Source organism: Octodon degus, unplaced genomic scaffold (genome assembly GCF_000260255.1).
Source record: "Octodon degus isolate 3935 unplaced genomic scaffold, OctDeg1.0 scaffold00036, whole genome shotgun sequence".
NCBI classification, from domain to species: domain Eukaryota; kingdom Metazoa; phylum Chordata; class Mammalia; order Rodentia; family Octodontidae; genus Octodon; species Octodon degus.
Genome location: NW_004524612.1, coordinates 2,805,021 through 2,824,486, shown reverse-complemented (window position 1 = coordinate 2,824,486; position 19,466 = coordinate 2,805,021). Strand labels below are relative to the sequence as shown.

Sequence of the window (19,466 nt, the reverse complement as noted above, 5' to 3'; positions counted from 1 at the left end):
GGAGGGAGGAAGGATGAAATTTCATAATCTGTTTAATTTTAACCTTTAACTTGCTCATTTCAGTTACTTGTAGACATATCAACTGGAGTAATAAATCACTTGGCAGTTGCTTTGTTCCCACTTCTTGCAGTTTTTTTTGGCAATAGTAGAAACTGAGCCCAGTGATTTGCACTGAACTTTCTCCTTGGCTCAATATTCATTTATTCTTAATTTTTGAGACAATGTTTCACTGAGTCACTAACTTGCTCAGACTTGACTCAAACTTTCAATCCTCCTGCCTCAGCCTCCCAGAGTGCTCGAGACCTGCCCCTACTTATTGCAGTTCTTACTTGGAATGTATAAGGCAAATGACCAGAAATCTATCCGCAACCTGTACTATTTTTGTCAACTGATATAATTATGACAAATAGTTTTTCTGGAATCACCACGTTGTTTTTTATAAAATTAGACATTTCTGATGTAATTTCCAAACACTTATTCTAGGCAACAAAAATGCTTGATTTCTGGGTGGCCATCCTCACTTCCATCTAAATAAACTCTTGGTTCTCACCTTGGTCTGCTTCAATTTGCATTTAGGTTGACATAGCATAAATGCCATAAATATACAGAAAAGTTGTTTTTTTTAAAAAAAAAAAAAAACTACAACCTCGCATTTTCTAGGCAGGTGCTGTGCCACTGAGCTATATCCCAGGCCCAGAAAAATATTTTTAAGTAAAAACAGAAAAAACTGAAGTTACCATGAAAGTTTTACTTAAGATTTCTAAAATCATATGTATTTATTTATATTTCTACTATGAAAACATTTCATATTTATTAAAAAGTATCTGTGGGCAGGCAAGATAGCTTAGCAGACTAAAGCACTTACATAGGTAAGCACAATGACCAGGGTTTGATCCCCAGCACCACATGGCTGCAGTACCGGCTCCACCCCCCAGGGTGCGCTGAGTCAGCCACAAAGTGCAGGCATAGTTATGCATGCTTGTAATTCCAGTGCTGGGGAGACTGGAGGCAGGAGGATCCCTACAAGTCTGAACTGCATAGTTAGACCCTGTAAAAACCAAATACATTTAAAAAAAAAGAAGACACACAAAAAGTATTTGAAAATAAAAGTAGGAAAAGAGACTAATCATGCTGTGTGACCCACTATTAACATTTCAAAGTACTTCATTTTATTTATAAAATAAATACATCCTTTATTTAGAGCACTGTCGTCAGTAATGTTGTAAATTTTAACGTATTTTAAATATTTTAATAATTTCTGCAAATTGACAACTAGGGTGCACTCATAACAAAAAAAACCATCATAATAGCATCTATAATCCCTTCTTTCAAAGATTCATTTGCTTTATCACAAATGTCATAAAGAACAAATTTATAAGTCTCAGACTTGATCTTTACATTTGTCACTCAATAATTTCCTATTGTAATCTGTTTAATTGACTCTCTCACTTCTCTTTAATCATCTGACATTCTCGAGGCAGCAAACCATCATTCCATTTGGTAGTTCTAAATATATACTTATTTATCTTCTTATTTATTTCATATTTTCAAAATACAACATGCTTATAAGACTAAACAATTTCCCTAAAGATTATATTATTTATTAAGTTAATTCGTTAAAAAGAAAAGGCTGCTAGCGAGAACTGTTGTGCATAGTATGCTAATTATTAAAGAACCATTCCACACTGAGCCTGGACTTCATTGGGTTCAATTAGAGTAAAACTGATAAGAAATATCAAAGGAAATGTAAGTCCAAGTGGAAAATAATTTGTCTTTAATTAATTGAATTTCAAATTTGAGAGAAATTTCTAAAACCAGAATCAAAATGTGTGTGAGTATGTAGGCAATTTAACCTTATTAAAACTTAAGAGCAAGAACTGATTTGGGACTGAATAATTAAACGTGGCTAGGCATCGTGCTTTAACAGCCTCCACAGAGAGTTTTCTGAGTCACAGTAGTAAAATCAATCTCAAATAAAATTTAAATAGAAAACTTTTAAAAGAGAAAACTATACGCACACTATGGCCACCTTAATTAAAAACTGACTAAAAGGGGAATCGTGGGTAAATCACGTAAAGGAACAAATTCCTATGATGAATGCCCAATTAAATATAAAATTTAGATAAACAATCAACACACCATTTAGATATACAATTTAGATAAACTAAAATAAGGTATTTAACAGATGTATTTTAGTTACAAATCAAACATCTTCCCAGACACCAACTGAGGCCATTTACAAAAAATTCTTTTTTAATAATTATGAATTCATTGGTTGGCCCAGAGCTTAGTCCTTCCCCCCCACCTTCTTTCTTTCTTAGTTTACTTTAATACCTATTATTTTGGGAATCCACTCTGTGTCTGACACTTGGCTAGGGATTGGTGATGAGTAAAAATGTCACCAAATTTCTGCTAACTTGTAACTTTGTGTGTGTGTGTTGGGGGGTAGTTAACCACATGATCGAACATACACATGCAGAGAGAGAAAGATGAAGCCTTAATGGGGAAGCCTGTTAAGGAGTCTGACTGCGGATGGTGGTTTGAGCAAGTCTCCTTGACGAAGTGACACTGAGCTGACATCTGAAGTGAAAAAATATGGGCTAAGTACATGATGACAGGAAATCTGAAATTTCCAATCAGAAGGACAAATTGAGTATGACCAGTGCCACGTCGCTGAGGAAAACTTGGCAATTACGAAGAATCTATGACCAATTAGGAAGCACTTGATAAGGGTTAGGGAGATATGCCAGATGGAAGGGTCGGTGTAAATGTTTGGCTTAAAAAGAATTGTGTGTGTGTGTGTGTGTGTGTGTGTGTGTGTGTGTGTGTGATCAAAGAAGTCCCAACATATAAGATTATGCGTTTGGAGTAAAGAGCTATATGTAGTCTATGGGCAGAGTAGTATATAAAATATACAGACTAATACGTATTGAGCTTTGGACATTTAAACAAAGATATTTGTCATAATGGATTGGAAAATTTTGTTAGTGAATTTCCAAATAATTAGAGTGGAAAGCAAAGAGTTATTTACTTGTTTATCTCTCAGTTTATCCTAACTTGTGGTGATGGTACTTAAGAATTCCATGAGATACTTGTAAAAATTCATACATTTTAACCATTTCCTGTTTTCAATGTATATCTAAATTGTACCAATAGTCAATAAAAAGGGACATAAATTTTTAAAATTCCTTAAAATTTGTGACTAAGAAAATAAATTTCATAACTTTAAGTACCATCACCACAAGTTAGGATAAACTGAGAGATAAACAAATAAATACCTCTTTGCTTTCCACTCTAATTATTTGGAAATTCACTAACAAAATGATCCAATCCATTACGACAAATGTCTTTATTTAAATGTCCAAAGCTCAATACGTATTAGTCTGTATATTTTATATACTACTCTGCCCATAGACTTCATATAGCTCTTTTTTCCAAACGCATAATCTTACATGTTGGGACTTCTTTGATCACGCACACACACACACACACACACACACACACACACAATTCTTTTTAAGCCAAACATTTACACCGACCCTTCCATCTGGCATATCTCCCTAACCCTTATCAAGTGCTTCCTAATTGGTCATAGATTCTTCGTAATTGTCAAGTTTTCCTCAACGACGTGGCACTGGTCATACTCAATTTGTCCTTCTGATTGGAAATTTCAGATTTCCTGTCATCATGTACTTAGCCTATATTTTTTCACTTCAGATGTCAGTTCAGTGTCACTTCGTCAAGGAGACTTGCTCAAACCACCATCCACAGTCAGATTCCTTAACAGGCTTCCCCATTAAGCCTTCATCTTTCTCTCTCTGCATGTGTATGTTCGATCATGTGATTAACCACCCCCCAACACACTCACACAAAGTTACAAGTTAGCAGAAATCTGGTGACATTTTTACTCATCACCAATCCCTAGCCAAGTGTCAGACACAGAGTGGATTCCCAAAAACAATATGTATTAGAGGAGACTAAAAAAGAAAGAAGGGGGGAAAGATGTTTAATTTGTAGCTAAAATATATCTGAGAAATACATTATTTTAGTTTTCCCTTATTATTTTTCTCTCATTGAAAGGGGGTGTGTTTATAGCTATAAGACTGATGCATTTTTAATCATTTTCCTCCAGGAAAACAAAAGCTAACTTATGTGTCTTGGGCTAACTCCCCTTCAAAAGCAGAATTTGAACTAAGAAACTATGTGAAAATCATATGCCAGTTGCAAGGAGTAAGAATGTAGCACTGGGGTGAGGTCAGGAAGGAGTAAAAGCCAATGCTGGCATACGGATTCAGCTCACCACCATGACTAGCCAAGGTTACATCCCACCTGCACCTCTGAGGAGACACAGAGTGCCTGGAAGAGAGGTGGTCTAGGTGGTGTGAGCACCTCCCATTTCCAAGCTGCATGAACCTTGGTGAAGGGAAGCAAAGACGTGCCAATAAAGTGACACAGCAGAAAGTGAGAGACATCCTGCTCAAGCTCGAGATGGGAAAGAGTCACCACTCCTGAGTCACATTCTGCTGGCAACTTTCACCAGAGCCAGAGCCAGATGAGAACCAGTGCAGGAGGAGGGAAGGCAGTGCACAGGGAATCCAAGAGACTGCCCACAGGGTCAGTCTCAGACAATGAGCAATGTGTAAGGCACTGTCTCTGCCACCTGGGTTCAATGAACTTTCAGTGCTGTTTGAGATATGCGGACTCAAAGGTGGGAATAAAGGCCACAGACATTCTCCACTTCCCACCAGTTGCATCCAAGAAAGTCAGTGGCTTTTTATTTGTTCTCTGAAATGCATAGTCACTTAAAATAATGCTGTATATAACAGCTTATCTTAAGTACCTAGTTATCAAAAGGCAGACTTAACAAAACTTCTAGGCCAGTAAATAGAAATACAGTTAACTCATATGACATGTATCTAATGATACACTTTAACTATATCTGATTTAACAATATTTTTGTGAATTGGTTTAGAGATATATTCTGAATTTCTTCTACACATTCATAAAGAGATAAATATACTACCTTCTTAACTGTTACATAAATATGACAAGAATGTTCTTGTATCATTTGCTTTTCAGAATAACAAAAAAATAAGAGAAAACTTTCTCTAAGAAGAAAGAATCCAGACTTCACACATAGTTTTTATATGCAAATTTGGATAATTCATCAATCATAGACTTTTTTGTTCAAAAGTTGTCTTGTTTTTATATATACAGGTGTCTGCATTTGCATGTATTAATCTTAAGAGAAAAGTTTTACTGATTAGTTATTAGCTGCCAAGAACTTCAGTGTACTAGTTTTTGAATCTCTGATCTTCTTGTTGCTAACATCTACCCAAACAGAAAACGAACTGTTTCAATGCCAAATAGCACATAACTGACTCTTCAGTAGACTCTGACCTCTTCTTACAGCAACACTTTCTGAAATCAGTTAGCTATATGGCCTGGATCTCTGTACGTCTTATTTTTGTAACTGTGACCATTACTCAAGATAAGTCAATTTGATCAGGTTAAGAAAATACACAGGAGATTAGAAAAGTACAGTTCTGTGCATGCCTGGGTAGCACATGCAGGTGTCACTGGTACTATGTGGACTGCCCATCTCCTCCCTCTGGCTCTGTTCCTCTGCTCTGCTTCCTAGCTGCCCTGGTTAGCCCCTTTCCTCCACGATGCTCTTCTGCCATGATGTTTCTGCCTGGGCCTGAACACTCTGAAGCAATAAGCTAAAATAAACTTCTTTTTCTTTAAGTTGTAGCCATCAGGTATTTTTATCTCATTGACAAGAAAGTAATAGAGCAATCAAAAACTGATACATTTCAGCTAACAGTCTTAGAAGAATAATTTTTGATGGACCAACAATGCTGTGAAAAACAACTAGAAACTCCTGATATAACCAAAAAATCAGATAGACTTTTACAAACTTTGTAACTCTGGTTTCCTTGACTTTAATGAATACTTGAGAGACTTACTCTATGGGGAAAACATTATTTCTTTTGGAAGTTCCAGTCCATGGGTTGTGGACACATTGCTTTTAGGCCTTCATCATCATGGTGAGAGTGTATGGCATAAAAAAACCATATTCCTTATGTCTGAAAATCAAAATATGGGAAAGGACATAGTGCAAGGTTTCATTGTTCCCTTCCAGGACATGTCTGTATGACCTGAAGACTTTCCACTAGATCCTTCATTTTAGTGGCAGCACCACCTTCCAATAGCACCAAGTCTGGGGACTAAGTCTCTAACTCATGGACCTTGAAGAGACATTCAAGATAGCAAGAAGCTTCCAACTGGGGCTTCAATATTGCAGGTGGAGGAGATATAATAGAGAGAAATAAGATGATTCATAAGGTGCTTTTCTCCCTCTGAGACAGATATGAGAGGGCTTTGACAATCCAGAGATGAATTTGCCCTTTCCTTGAGAAAAGAATTACTGCTGAGACATAAAGAATCTACCACAGGACATTTTGTAGTGCTGGGTGAGATGAATGTAGAAAGATATTTAGAGATTTGAGGATCCAAGATTCACTTAATGAGTAATAAAGAGTAGAAGTATCCAGCTGATGCAGCCACAATTTTACACATAGGGCATTAACTTTGGTTTGTAACCTGTGAATATCCTACTGGGAAGCAACAGATACCTTCTCCAGAAAGGAAAAGAAGTTTAACAACACTTGCCTCAGGTCAGTCACTGATTTGAAAGCAGTTATTGGCCACCTTCCCACTGTAATGACCTAAGGAAATGCTGCCACACATTTGGAGGTGGATAAGTCTTAGAGCTGCTATCATTTTCACATGAAACTACTAAAATCAAGAACAAAGAGAAAGATACACAATAAATATAAAACATAAAGGAAAAGAGACACAAAAATACAATTTCTGGAAATAGCACACAAAAATTTTAAAGTAATCTGGATTAAAGGGTTGGAGTACAGCTCAATAGTAGAGTGCTTACATAGCATGTGGGACATCCTGTATACAATATCCATCATTGGGGGCTGGGGAGATGGCTCAGTAGAATAAGCACTTCCCTGGCAAGCACAAGGGCCTGAGTTCAATCCCCAGTTCCACCAAAAAAAAAAAAATCCACCATTGACAGGAAAAATTTTGTTTAATAAATTTGAAATAGTAAAGGATAAGACAGGAAAAATATTTCTATATCTATATAAAGGAATAAAACACAATTTTAAAACTGAAAAGTCATATAGCAATTTTAGTAACAACCCATGGATGAGCTTGACAGCATAATAGACATAATGTAAAAGATGATCAGTACATTGAAGGAAAATTCCAAAGAAAATATTTGAACAATCACATATCGTGATTCAAACAATCATAATCACAAAATAATGGTAGAAAAAGGCCAAACTGAGGGTGTACAATAAAATCATCTGTTAAGCACAATCAGAGATCTCAAGAAAAGGGGAAGAATGGTATACAGGAAGAGATCAGTTAAGAATTCAATGAATTTCACTTGATGAAAGACATCATTCTACAAATTCTAGAAGCTCTGAATTAAAGACAACAAAAATGAAAACAAATTACAACATAGTAGAACTGAGGGGAAAAAAAATACAGAAAACTCCCTAAAATCAGTCAAAGATTAAGAGATATAAAACCCTCAAAGCAACAAGAAGACTGCAAGATGCAATGACCATCAGGAGTCAAAAAAGTCAAAAAGTAAAACCTGCCAAAGAAAAATTGGACACCTACTTTAAATATTGTTTAATAATTATAGCAGTATATAATTTTCAGCCACAAAAAATTTTGACAACAAACTTTTGGTTAAAAAAATACAATAAACTTCATTATTTTAGAATTATAATAAATGAGTTTCTAAGGATACTACAAATTTAAAATACAAATGCTTAAAATAAAAAGTCATATACTAGACTCACATCTACAAATTTCTTTACCTAAACCAACTAGAAATGAAGAAGTAATTGCATTCAGTAATTCATGACATTTGTAAATATGGTTCTTCCTAAATGTTCCAAATCACTTTTGTGGATTAGCTCACTTGCTAACACTACTCTCTCCATCTGTTGAAAAGCAAGTCAGATATTTTCATCTTTATTTTATTTTATGTAGTTGGTACAGAGTGTCACTATACACCTCAGACTTGTAGCCCTCCTCCTGTTTTAGCCTTCCCAGTGCTGGGATTACAGGTGTGCGCCACCATGCCTGGACAGGCACATAGACCACTGAGCTATCTCCATGGCCCCATCTTTATTTTATGTAAAAAATGAAAATTATGCTCAAAGACACTCAGAGACTTATCCCTGATGAGACAACAAAATCTAAGCTAGAATGTATAATTATCTATTGTTCATCATTTGAATCCTCCAAAATTGGAAAACAATATTACTTTACAAAAGATATCAAATAAATAGCAAATGGATAATTGCAGTAGCTTCTAAAGAATTTGTCTTAGTTTTATTTGTCAAAGCTCAATTAATATTATATTTACCTTCTGAATAATGTATAACATTCCTCAACATTATTAACCACCCTATGACTATTGGCTTTCACTCTTAGTTTGCAATTCTATAAGATTCTAAGATACCAAGACCTTTCAGCTAGCTTTGACTGACCACTTGCCTTATCAAAGCCTACACAAAGTAAAACCATGTGTTGTGATCCATAAGCCTCCTATTCTTATGAAGGCTGTAAGATATCCTTACAGAAAGGCCACAAGACAAACTTCTGATTCAGCTCAAGATATAATTCTGACTCAAGGGAAGTGGGGAAATTTCATATGATGGGATTTCTCAAGTGTATGTTAAATCAACCATCTGGAACGAGGAAAGAAAGAGAACATCACATAGCGTGAACTTACTCCATATACATAATCTTTTCTTGGAAAAAATATGGTAATTAAATGATTCTCTTTTCCACAGTCCTGAAATATCACTCTCACCTGTGGCCTTGCTTCTATTTTATCATGCAACTTCCTGTTTAACTAGGACTTTTTCCTAATGAAAATTCCATGTGTAGTCATTGATAAGACATTAGAAGTGGTACATATTTAGAAGAACAAGATGAAAGGTATTCAACCATGATTTTTGTATTGCTTATTGGTGTCTTTGATGTAGTTGCTCAGATTACACATATTAGCATATAGAGTCAGTCAAAGTGAAAATTTTAAATATTCACTGCTAGATTTTAAACAAAACTGATGGAAATTGCTAGTACAATCATCTCATCTCTTTAAAATAAATTTAAAATCATAAAAGGAAAATAAAAATATGAATGTTTATTGAAAGCAAGTGTTAATGTTTAATTATTCAACCAATCTTGAATACCTATATCTGTTAATCTGAGTAAGAGATTTGATGATAAAAATAAGTAATATAACCACTGTTAATTTTCTACTCTTGTTTTGAAATTCTGTACCATATGTATTGTATCTATTTCTATCTTTGTTTTTTTCTATTTGTTTTTGTTTGTACTCTTTAAAAAAAATAAAATCAAACAAAATTTACCAAAAAAGAAGAGTCCATGTGTAACAAAAGTTACAAAGTATTTTTAAAACACTGAGAGTGATGTCTACTTCCAGAACATTATTTTACTCTGCCTTTCTTAAAAATAATATTGTGCTGTTTATCAAATATATCAAGTCATATTTATAAGATGTTTGGATCTTTTTCATTAATGTATTTGGTACAGGGTCTCACTACACAGCTCAGACTCCAGTTTTCAGCCACCCCAGCACTGGGATTACAGGCATATGCCACCACGCCTGCCTGGTCTCTGAGGCTGGTTCAGTGCACTCAGTGGCTGGAGCCAGGCCAGTGTAGCATGTGGCACTGGGAATAGATCCCTGGTCCCTGTGCTTCCCTGAGCAGGCACTTGGTCCACTGAGCTATTTTGTTGGCCTGATTCTTGCATGGTGTGGGGACTCTCACCACAGATTTTATTACATGTGTGGTAAAATACCAAAGTGCTTTTTGTGTGTGTGTGGTACCGGGATCAAACTCAGGACTTGCCCAAAGCACTTTTGACCTTCATAGTTAAAATATTTCAGAAATAAAGTTAAATATTTTAGGTAAAAATTATAAGTCTATCATACATTCTTATTTCCTATGTGAAATGGATTTTTAAAAATCTTGTTTTTAACCATAATGTCTTCTGCCATAAGCCATTCACCAAGTGCTACCACACCTCCTGCCCATCCTTGGTGACTCACTGACAAGATATATATATATATATATATATATATATATATATTATATATATATATTATATGTGTGTGTGTGTGTGTGTGTGTGTGTGTGTGTGTGTGTGTGTAGTTTCACTTTGGGTATATCCCATCACATAAGCACATCACTGGACTGATTGAAAACAAAACTTAGCTGTCACGTGATCTAAAGAAAGCAGTGGATAGAGCAACAGGTTCTCTAAGAACTTTGATGTGATGCCCTGCATGCTGTATGCCTTACCACAAAGAGGCACATACAAGAAGGGTGAAAGGAAACTTTTGAAGAAACAGATGCAGATCTTAGTGAGAAGTCATGAATTAGATAATAAAATAAACACTGTTTCTGAGTCACAGAAGAAAATGTTGCTTCTAGAGCCACAAGTCTTGGCAGGGAGGAAATTAAGGTCTCTTTGGTCATGTTATAGATCTGCCAACATCAAGTGACATAATCAAACATTTAGTTATGCACGTCCTAGTAAAGACAAACATGTAAAAGCTACAGTGAGCTCCCCTCAAATCAAAACTGATGGACCACCTCTGACGCCCTTCTTGGTTCCTCCACTCAACTTCCGACCTCCCCTGGACCTCATGCAGATCCCTCTCTACTTCTACCACATTTATCACCCCAGCAATTTTCTACTATGCCTACTCGGCAAGAACCTCAAACTTCATCAAAATAGCAATCACTGATGGAAACCGGTGCTTTGCCTCTCTTGGAAAAACTTCATTAGAATCATCAGTCTTTAAAGAAAAAGAAACACTGTAAAGAAAAAATAAGCTTTATTTTGATGAAAACCAAAATGACTTTGAATTATGATGGTCCTATTGTTGAGGTTTTCTTATTTCTGACCATGACGTTAGATGGTGGAATATCAAAATTATGTATGAGGAATCTCTTTAATGTTGGGGGATTATTTATTATAAATAAAATTCATAAATATGAAATAGCTATTAAATGTTTAAAGAGCTCAGATTGCAGTGGATAAAAGCTTTTTTAAAAAATGACAAAAAAGAAAAGTAACAACCCCAAAGTAGGCAATTTTCACTTGCTTCCATTTTTTCACAAAGTGGCTTTTCCATGTGTGGGGGGAGTGAGATTAAACACAAATGCTCCAAGAGAGATGGCCATTTCCTTGTGATAAAAAATTTAGACTCCCCTTAAACAGAAGGGATTCATCTATGAAGGGTGTATGGACCAGCAGCAAGCCAGCAGCTGTGGGTGCTGGTACGTTGATATCTACAAGCGGTACCGTTCTCAACTAAGGAGTGTAAACCGGTTCTGAAAGTCTTTAATCCCGCAAATCTGAACAGTAGAAATCATGCCTATCTCAAACATGTTTATCAAGCAAACCTCTTCTGGAACTGAGTAACAAAAGGAATTGCCAGGAAAACGTGGAGCAGCTGTTTTAACTACACACTGAAGCTGCCTCTTACTCCATCCACCTGCCACAAATAATCTCCAAGACAAACGTTTCAGAAACCCAAAAAGAAAAAATAAATTAATCTTTAAAAACCAAAGTTTGCTCTTTGCCTCGCACCACTGGGGTAGAACTTGGGTATCTCTCAACCACTTGGCTACCAGGAGCCCCAGAAGGTAGGTATAGACCTGAAAACCCGCCACCGACACTCACCCGAGAGCGCAGGACCCTTCTGGCGCCTCCAGTCCCAGCTCTCAGTCCCACCTGCCTCAGGAACACAAAGGCATCACTCCTCGAGTCAGGCGAGTGTGGAGAGCGGAGAACCGACCCAGCAGTGCCGGGGAGCGTGGCAGAGCCCCCAGCCCCTTCGCGTTAAACCCAAGACAAAGGCTGCTCCGAGTCCCGCGAGGTGTGAGCCCTCCTGGATAAACGGCGACCGCTCCCTCTGGCCCACACAGGGAGCGCCTGACCAGAGAAGTGACTGTCGTCGGTTCCGCGCGTTTGGAGGGGTGCGGCTGGGTGCCTAACGCGACGCCGGTGTAAACAGCGCCGCGCGCTCGGAATCCAGGAACGCGAGCGCAGGGCTGGCGCCCACTCCAGCAAGAACAGCTGCCCGGGGCAGCTTGCTGGAGAAGCCTCCACGAACCGAGCGCTCCCACCCGCAAGCTTGTCCCAGTACCCGCCGAGAGCCCCAGCCAGGAGCGCAAGCTCGGACGCGCTGCCCCCAGCCAAGGCACCTGCTGCCTGCGCGCCGCTGCCGGTGCCAAGTCCCAGGACTGCGAGTCCCGGAGAGCGCGCGCTCACGGCGAGGTTGACGGGCAGTCTCCGCAATCACTCACCCTCGGAGGGTGCAGCGGCTCAGACCCGCGCCAGGCTGCGCGGCGGGCTCCCCGGGGCAGCGGCCTCCTCCCATCCTTTGTCACTCGCGGCGGAGCGCGCCTCCCCAGCCAGCGGACGCGCAGCCGGGCGGCAGGCAGCGGCTCCGGCTCCGCTCCCCGGCGCTCTCCCTCCTCTGCTCCCCTCCCTGCTCCGTCCCCCTCTCCGAGCCGGCACTCACTCGGCGCCCATGATGTCATTCAGTGGAAATCTGCCATGCTCAAAAGCTGGAATAATCCAGCGATGGCGCGGGGCGCGCGGAGAGGGCGGAGGCGGCCGGAGCCTCCGGGAGTTCCCCGAACCTGACACCCCGCCAGGTTAGCCCGAGCCCGGGACTGGACGGAACAGAGAAAGGGTTTACGGAAAAGTGGTTCGGAGAGTGTGTGGGGGTCCGGGGGTGCGGAGGAGATGCAGCCAAGCTGCAAGCGCATTCGCTGATGTGAGGATCCCGAAATCCGCACTTAGACCCTTGGCAGAAGCAGGCACAAGGAGAAAGTTCTCTTGAGCTCCTCCGGAGCCACACCACGGATGAACACCTGTGCTCCACACGGGCTGACTAGAACCCTTGGAACTCCCAATCCCCAGTCGCTGAGAGAAAGTTCAGGATGTCTGGCCAGTGCCCGCGTAGGTGAAGAGTATCTTAAGTGATAGAGAAAGGTGTGTGCTGTTTATAGGCAAAGGAATCAGAGGCGAAGCTTTAGGCAGGCAGCAAGAGGGCTGCGGTGGTCGGTGGTTAGACCTGAATGCCCAAAGGATGCTTCCCAGGAACAAAAGGGCACTCCAGGAGGCCTACCTCAGGCTTTGTGTCGCTCCCCTGTCCTCCCATAAATCCTGGACGCTCTTTCGCTGCCCTCCGTTTCTCTCAAAGGTTGCAACTATGGTGAAACTATGCAAATCATGAGAGGTCTGTTGAAAAGAATGAAAGATGTGATACCAACTCTTTTTGTTTAGTGTTATTTATATTAGTAGAAGTTTCATTAAAGAATAGAAGTTAATAGCCTCAATATTTTTGAAGATTCCCTAATATCCAGTATTAATACACACACACACACACACACACACACACACACACACCTAAAATCCTGGCCTACATCAGTCCCAAGCAGCTTCGGATCAACAACACTGGCTGTTCAGAGCCTAGATCTCAACAACTGAAAGTGCTCTGATCCATCTAGGCTTGGAGGAAACTTCTGATTTCTTGGGTGTTGCCAATCTTCTATCACCCTGCGAGAAACTAGGATTGTAGAGGACAGTGCCAGTGTCAGCCCTGATTGCCCAGGCTCAGCTGAGCGTGCGCAGGTGAGAACGTGTGGATGCTGCCTCCGCGAACATCTGCAGTCCCACAGAAGTAAGCACATAGTAATAGCTTTCGTCATGGATACGAGTACTTTTACAAACGCCTCGATCTGTACATGCAAAGAGAAGTCCACATTAAAGCAAGAACAATACAGACAAGGACACTGTGAAGGCGCCTCAGTGTATTAGATTAGTCTGGTCTATGCATTATGAAATTGTGAGAGTATTGTGCATTGCCGGAGCACTCGCCTACCCGGCTCGACGCCCTGCGGTCATCCAAGCACGACAGAAAAAGAAAATATAAACTTTAGTGGATTTTCTCAAGAAAGATAACAAATGATTTTAAAAGTCAGGATTAGAAATTAATTTTGATAATAAAATATCAAAACACCTATAGTGAAATCTAGAAGCATAAACTTGCATTCAGCTGATTTAAAATTAACTTATTTTAGGTAATAGAAAATCCATATGCCATATTGTTTGTGTGATGTATTAAAAAATCTGTGTATTTAATATCTTTTGTAACTTCCTCACATTTCATTAAAGTTTTTTCTATTTTTAAAGTATAATCACTAATTGATTCCATTGACATACAAACTAACCTACCAAGATCCTTGCCTGTGCCAGTGATATTTGCTATTTCTAATGAATGCTTTTATTTTTTGTAATTTTTAAAAGCCATTCTGCTGAAATATTTTAAAATATTTTGATCCAAATGAATGTCTAACACAACCAAAATGCATAAATAATTTCTAGACACAAGTATTTTAAATATCAAAATAATTTCTTCTAATTTTAAAGATGTCTTTAATCTCAGCAAATAGGAAATAAACTACATTGAAACGTTGGGAGAAGTAAGAATTTGGGACTGTAACCCATGGCAGTGTGATGAATAAGAAAATGAACCAATTCCTTGAAAAATAAAAGAGTAATTTGAACTGCTGCCTTCTTCTGAGTGTATGAGAAGGGCAGGTGTAAACCTCACCCCTAGATTGGCTCTTTGGTGCCCCAGCTATCTTCATTGTCCCTATTTATCTTGTTCTTCATTGTTCTCAGGGGTGAAGGACAGGCTTGGAGACAAGAAGAATGTTGCGTTAGTAAGCAGATCTGAGGACATTTGGGACCATAAAGCACAGAGCATGCATCCTTCAGCCTCTTTGTTTTAAATCACTGAGCTAAAGGGTGAAAGACACACCTCCATCTTTAAGAAAAAATAAATACTTTAGTATGTGATTGCTTCATTGGTCCTTTGAAATGGTCTTCATGTTTGTGACTCTGGACCTCTTGAAGGATTAAAAATAACATGCTGTGTCCATCCCTGCGATCTTTGATCTTCACAGGGTTAACTGACTTCTTCACAAGATGGCCTATCTCCGTTTAACCTACCAAGATCCTTGCCTGCGCCAGTGATAGTTGCCATTTCTAATGCATGCTTTTGTGTTTTTGTAATTTTTAAAAGTCCTTCTGCTGAAATATTTTAAGATATTTTGATCCCAATGAATATCTAACACAACCAAAATTAAAACATCCAATTGTTACCTTGGAAAATAAAAATATCATAATTTTTAGAAAAATAATATCTAAAATCAGACTTTATTGCACTATATTACATTCTAATCTTGTTTAAATGGCAAATATAGTAAAGCTTGGAGTTGAAAAATTCAGAGCAGATGCTTGAACTCTGCCTCAGTTAGGGATGCCCCACTACCCTGTCTTCATGAGGATACCTGATTCTCTTCACAAAGGCAACCAGTGCTGCATTTTGGATGGAAAGAAATGGACATCTTTTACCTTGTGTACTCTACAAAGCTATAAACATTTTGCACTCTAGTTTAATTTAAATTAATTATAACACATCTTTTTAAAAGAAGCACTACTTTAAAATGAAATAAAAAAGAAAAAATAGTCATGAGCCATTGCTTTAAATGAAGGTTACTAATAAGTAATTTAAGTGACTAATTTCAGTGTTCTCTTAACCCATTGGTGGAACTGTGAAAGCCAGCTCCATCTGAATGAGGCTGTCTTCTTTCCTGTGTATATTAACAAAGAAAATTGGTCATATTTCCTCCTCTTATCTCAATGGATATATAACTATACCACAGAAAGTAATATTCTCTGGGTACAGATATACAGCCAAGTTTCCTGAAAAAGAAAGTTTTGATATATATTTTTCAGAAAGATTTCATTGTCCTTTTTGGTAATTGGCTAATATTCACCAACTTTGTTAACAAGGGTTATTTGCAGCAATTTGTGAAAAAGTTAAGAAGCGCATATCAGACAGTCACTTTTCAAGGTATCTTCTTAATTTAGCTTTTTAAAGTTAATTTCTCATTTATAAAATAAGCAGTTCAAACAGTGAGAATCTTTATGCTTGTAAGATATTAGCACATATAAATTTATTTATTACATTTATATGACTTAAATATTAACGTGATTTTGACTTTGGCTCCAGACAGTCTTCTGTCATAAAGTATCCTTATTAAAGAGGACGTCCTGTCCCATGGCTATAGTTCATTTTTCTACTTCTCTATCGATCATTCTGATCATGGACACTAACCTGATATAGACTAGTGATCATTTATTCACTGCCTTTAAGGTCAGAAGACAGGATGAGAAATGCTTACTATTAGAAAAAAATTATAGGTGTGTTAACTCAGTAAAATATTCTAAAAGAGTCCAGTAGCCCATAATAGTATTGGGTCTTCTGCTTCACTGGCAATGTCAGAAATTATTGACCTGAGTCCCCTACAGCTCAACGTAACAACATGGCTTTACTTCTTATATTTCGTTTTTATACTTTTCAGCTGGATGGTTAAGACCAAGGTAAAGCTGGACCTAGACAACAAGAGTTGTAGCTTTTGGGTCTGAGAAGGTCAGTCAAATCCCCTCAGGATTTATCCTGGGATCCTGTACCTCAGATTGTAGAACCTTTGTCAGTGTCAGCCATGTGGATGAGTCACAACCATTGCTTGGCCAATGTGCTTTCTGTGAATGCCTGAGAGAGTGTTTTCTCTCCATGTGACTCTCCTTAGGCATACTCTAGATCATTGGTCATTTTCCTCTTTGGCCCCATAATCTCCTTGATCAGAAAATTTGGAACACTACCAAGTTACATGATGTTACAGTACAAGTTCTCATATGTCCTGAGTCTTAATTAACCTTGGAAGGCTAGTGCCAAAATGTTGACTTTCCTTGTATCCCTCCTTTTTCTCTAATTTTTGTCTGCAAACTTAGGTTGTTAAACATCCAGAGGACAAGCTTATTGTTATTACCATACAAGTTATGCAATGTGTTAATTATTGAAGCTGTCCTACCAATTTGATTTGAAACTGTCTCATTGCTATTTGTATCTCAATAAAATTATGGAAAAAATATTGCAAAGTCAAAAAAAAAGAAAAAATTCACATTTCAAAATCAACATATTGCTTGTGGAAAGAAAAGAGGAACTCTGTGTCTAGCAATAGCAAGCTATGAATGAACACATTTAAATATTTTCCCCTAAAATGAAAAGTACTTGAGAAGTAGAGCTGATGATTTAACTTACCATGTGTCAGTTCCTCAGTCTCAGGACTGAGTTTTTTCTTAATTAAATGCTGACTGTATTTCCAGTAATAATCAGTGATTGCCTACAATATTTCTACCCAGATCTTATCATGGTCATGCATTTTCCTTCAAATTATTTTATGCTAGTAACTCCATCTATCAACATGGAATTAAATAAAACATAAAATCAAATAAAACTAAAAGATAATTCTCTGACTTTTTGAGTCATATATCTTAGTGGTTACAGCAGAATTCCCTCTTGCAGCTGTATCTTCCTAGCTCCCATCTGGAAAACAGTGGAAAAATGGAAACAGTGCAGAATTGTACTAAACAGAATTACAGGAATTCAACAGCAGTTGCTATATTACATATTGTCTTCAAATTAGTTGTTCAGGTTATTGGATATAAGCATGCAAAATTGGTCAAAAAATTAAAAGGGAAAGAGAAAAAAGTTAAGTATTAACTTCTCTTTTCAATAGACCAGCAGAAATCAGAAGTACAATCACCCAAGGTATTCTGTGTATATGCATATATATTTCTTTCTCCCTTACTTCTTTCTTTTCTCCTTTCCTTCATCCCAGTTGTTCTTTCCCTTGGAACACTTTCTTTCCCTTTCATGGTATCTATTGTACCTTTCAGATTTTATTTACTCTTTCAGGGTCTTATACTAGGGAGACAATATGAAGTTTACACATGTGGGTCTGATTTATTTCAATTATGAGTATGGGCTCTACCAGACATCTTGACCTTCCAAGAGAACCTAATTTCTGGTACAACGGGAATTGCATGGGAAGAGCTCAGAGGCTCTGCATTTCTCCTAGACCTGATTTTTTAATGCTATTTTTTATGAATTAAATAATTTCTCTACCTCAGGCACTTAATCTTTCTATTTGGAAAAGGAATTGAATGATATTTCCCATACATATATCTCATCAGAAAAATTCAAGAAAAGGATATTGAGTGGAAATGTGATCTAACTGTAGCTTAATAGTTTTAAAAGATCCCAATAAGAGCTTCATGGCTAAATCCTATGTAGTACTAATTGCTGCTAAATCATGCATAGCTGATTATGGTGACAATACAAGAAGGAAGAGAAGACAGAGGGGAGGATCTTTCCTATTTCTTGAGACATAAAAATGAAATTTAAAAATGTCCTTAAAATGTTTCTAATCTCAGTTTTACCATTTGGTGTACCAAGATAAATAAATCTTAATCTTTCTGAGTCTCACCATTTTCAATAAAATGCCATTAAAGTTTCTCCTCGATTCATTTTTCAAATCTAAATATTTGAGCAGTTATGGTGTATGTTTTATGTTATTTTTCAAACACATACACACACATAAAGTTAACTCATTAATTATAATAAGAAGTGGTAACGTACTCTCAAAGAAACATGTTATCTCACAGGAAATCAGTTGGAAGAATGAACAAATTAGTGGATGAATGAATGCATAAATGGATGGATGGATGGATAAATACTTGCGATAATTAAGTGAAACTAACCAAATATAGACAACAACACCTAGTGCTATAGTCTGCACATGTGTCCTGCTCTCAAATGTTGAAATCTAATCATAAATATGATTTTCTTAGGACAATGGGTCTCTGGAAGGTGATTAGGTCCTGAGGTTGAAGGAGATTAGTGGCCTTACAAAAGAGGCTTGGAGACTTGGGCCAGGGAGATAGCTCAGTAGAATAAGCACTTGCTTGGCAAGCACAGGGTCCTGAGTTCAATCCCTAATACCACAAAAAAAAAAAAAAAAAAAAACAGAGAGCTTCCTGGTAAGACAGCTCAGCAGCATAAGTGCCTGCCTGCAAGTGCAAGGTCCTGAATTCAATCCCTAGCACTAAAAACAAAAAAACAAACAAACAAACAAAAAAGCACAAAAGCCCAGGCTATAACTTGAAAAATAAAAATTTTTACAAAACACTGAGCTGATGGTATTTCATTATGGCAGCCTGAACAGAAAAAGACACTAAGATTGTGTCTGCCATTTAACAGCTCATGTATAACTGATACTGATCAAAATCATAGGTTCTGGGATGATTCCTATGCTGTTATGCATTGACTTTCTATTTTTTAAATAAAATATAGGGCACACACTTTGCTTTTTATACTATCTTCACTGGTGAAA

General features: G+C 37.8%; 1 protein-coding gene across 2 annotated transcripts in view; it reads right to left on the bottom strand.

The window, feature by feature from the left end:
- The window catches only part of March1 (membrane associated ring-CH-type finger 1), an 870,419-nt gene extending 857,840 nt beyond the window's left edge, over positions 1-12,579 (bottom strand). Inside the window, exon 1 of one of the 2 annotated variants that reach the window (XM_004630613.2) lies at positions 12,456-12,579. The gene's annotated coding sequence lies outside the window, so the exon portion shown is untranslated. Of the gene's footprint in view, positions 1-11,829; positions 12,221-12,455 lie in introns of those variants that run through there. The other variant, XM_023714702.1, reaches the window with a different exon arrangement.
- Positions 12,580-19,466: the final 6,887 nt, after the last annotated feature.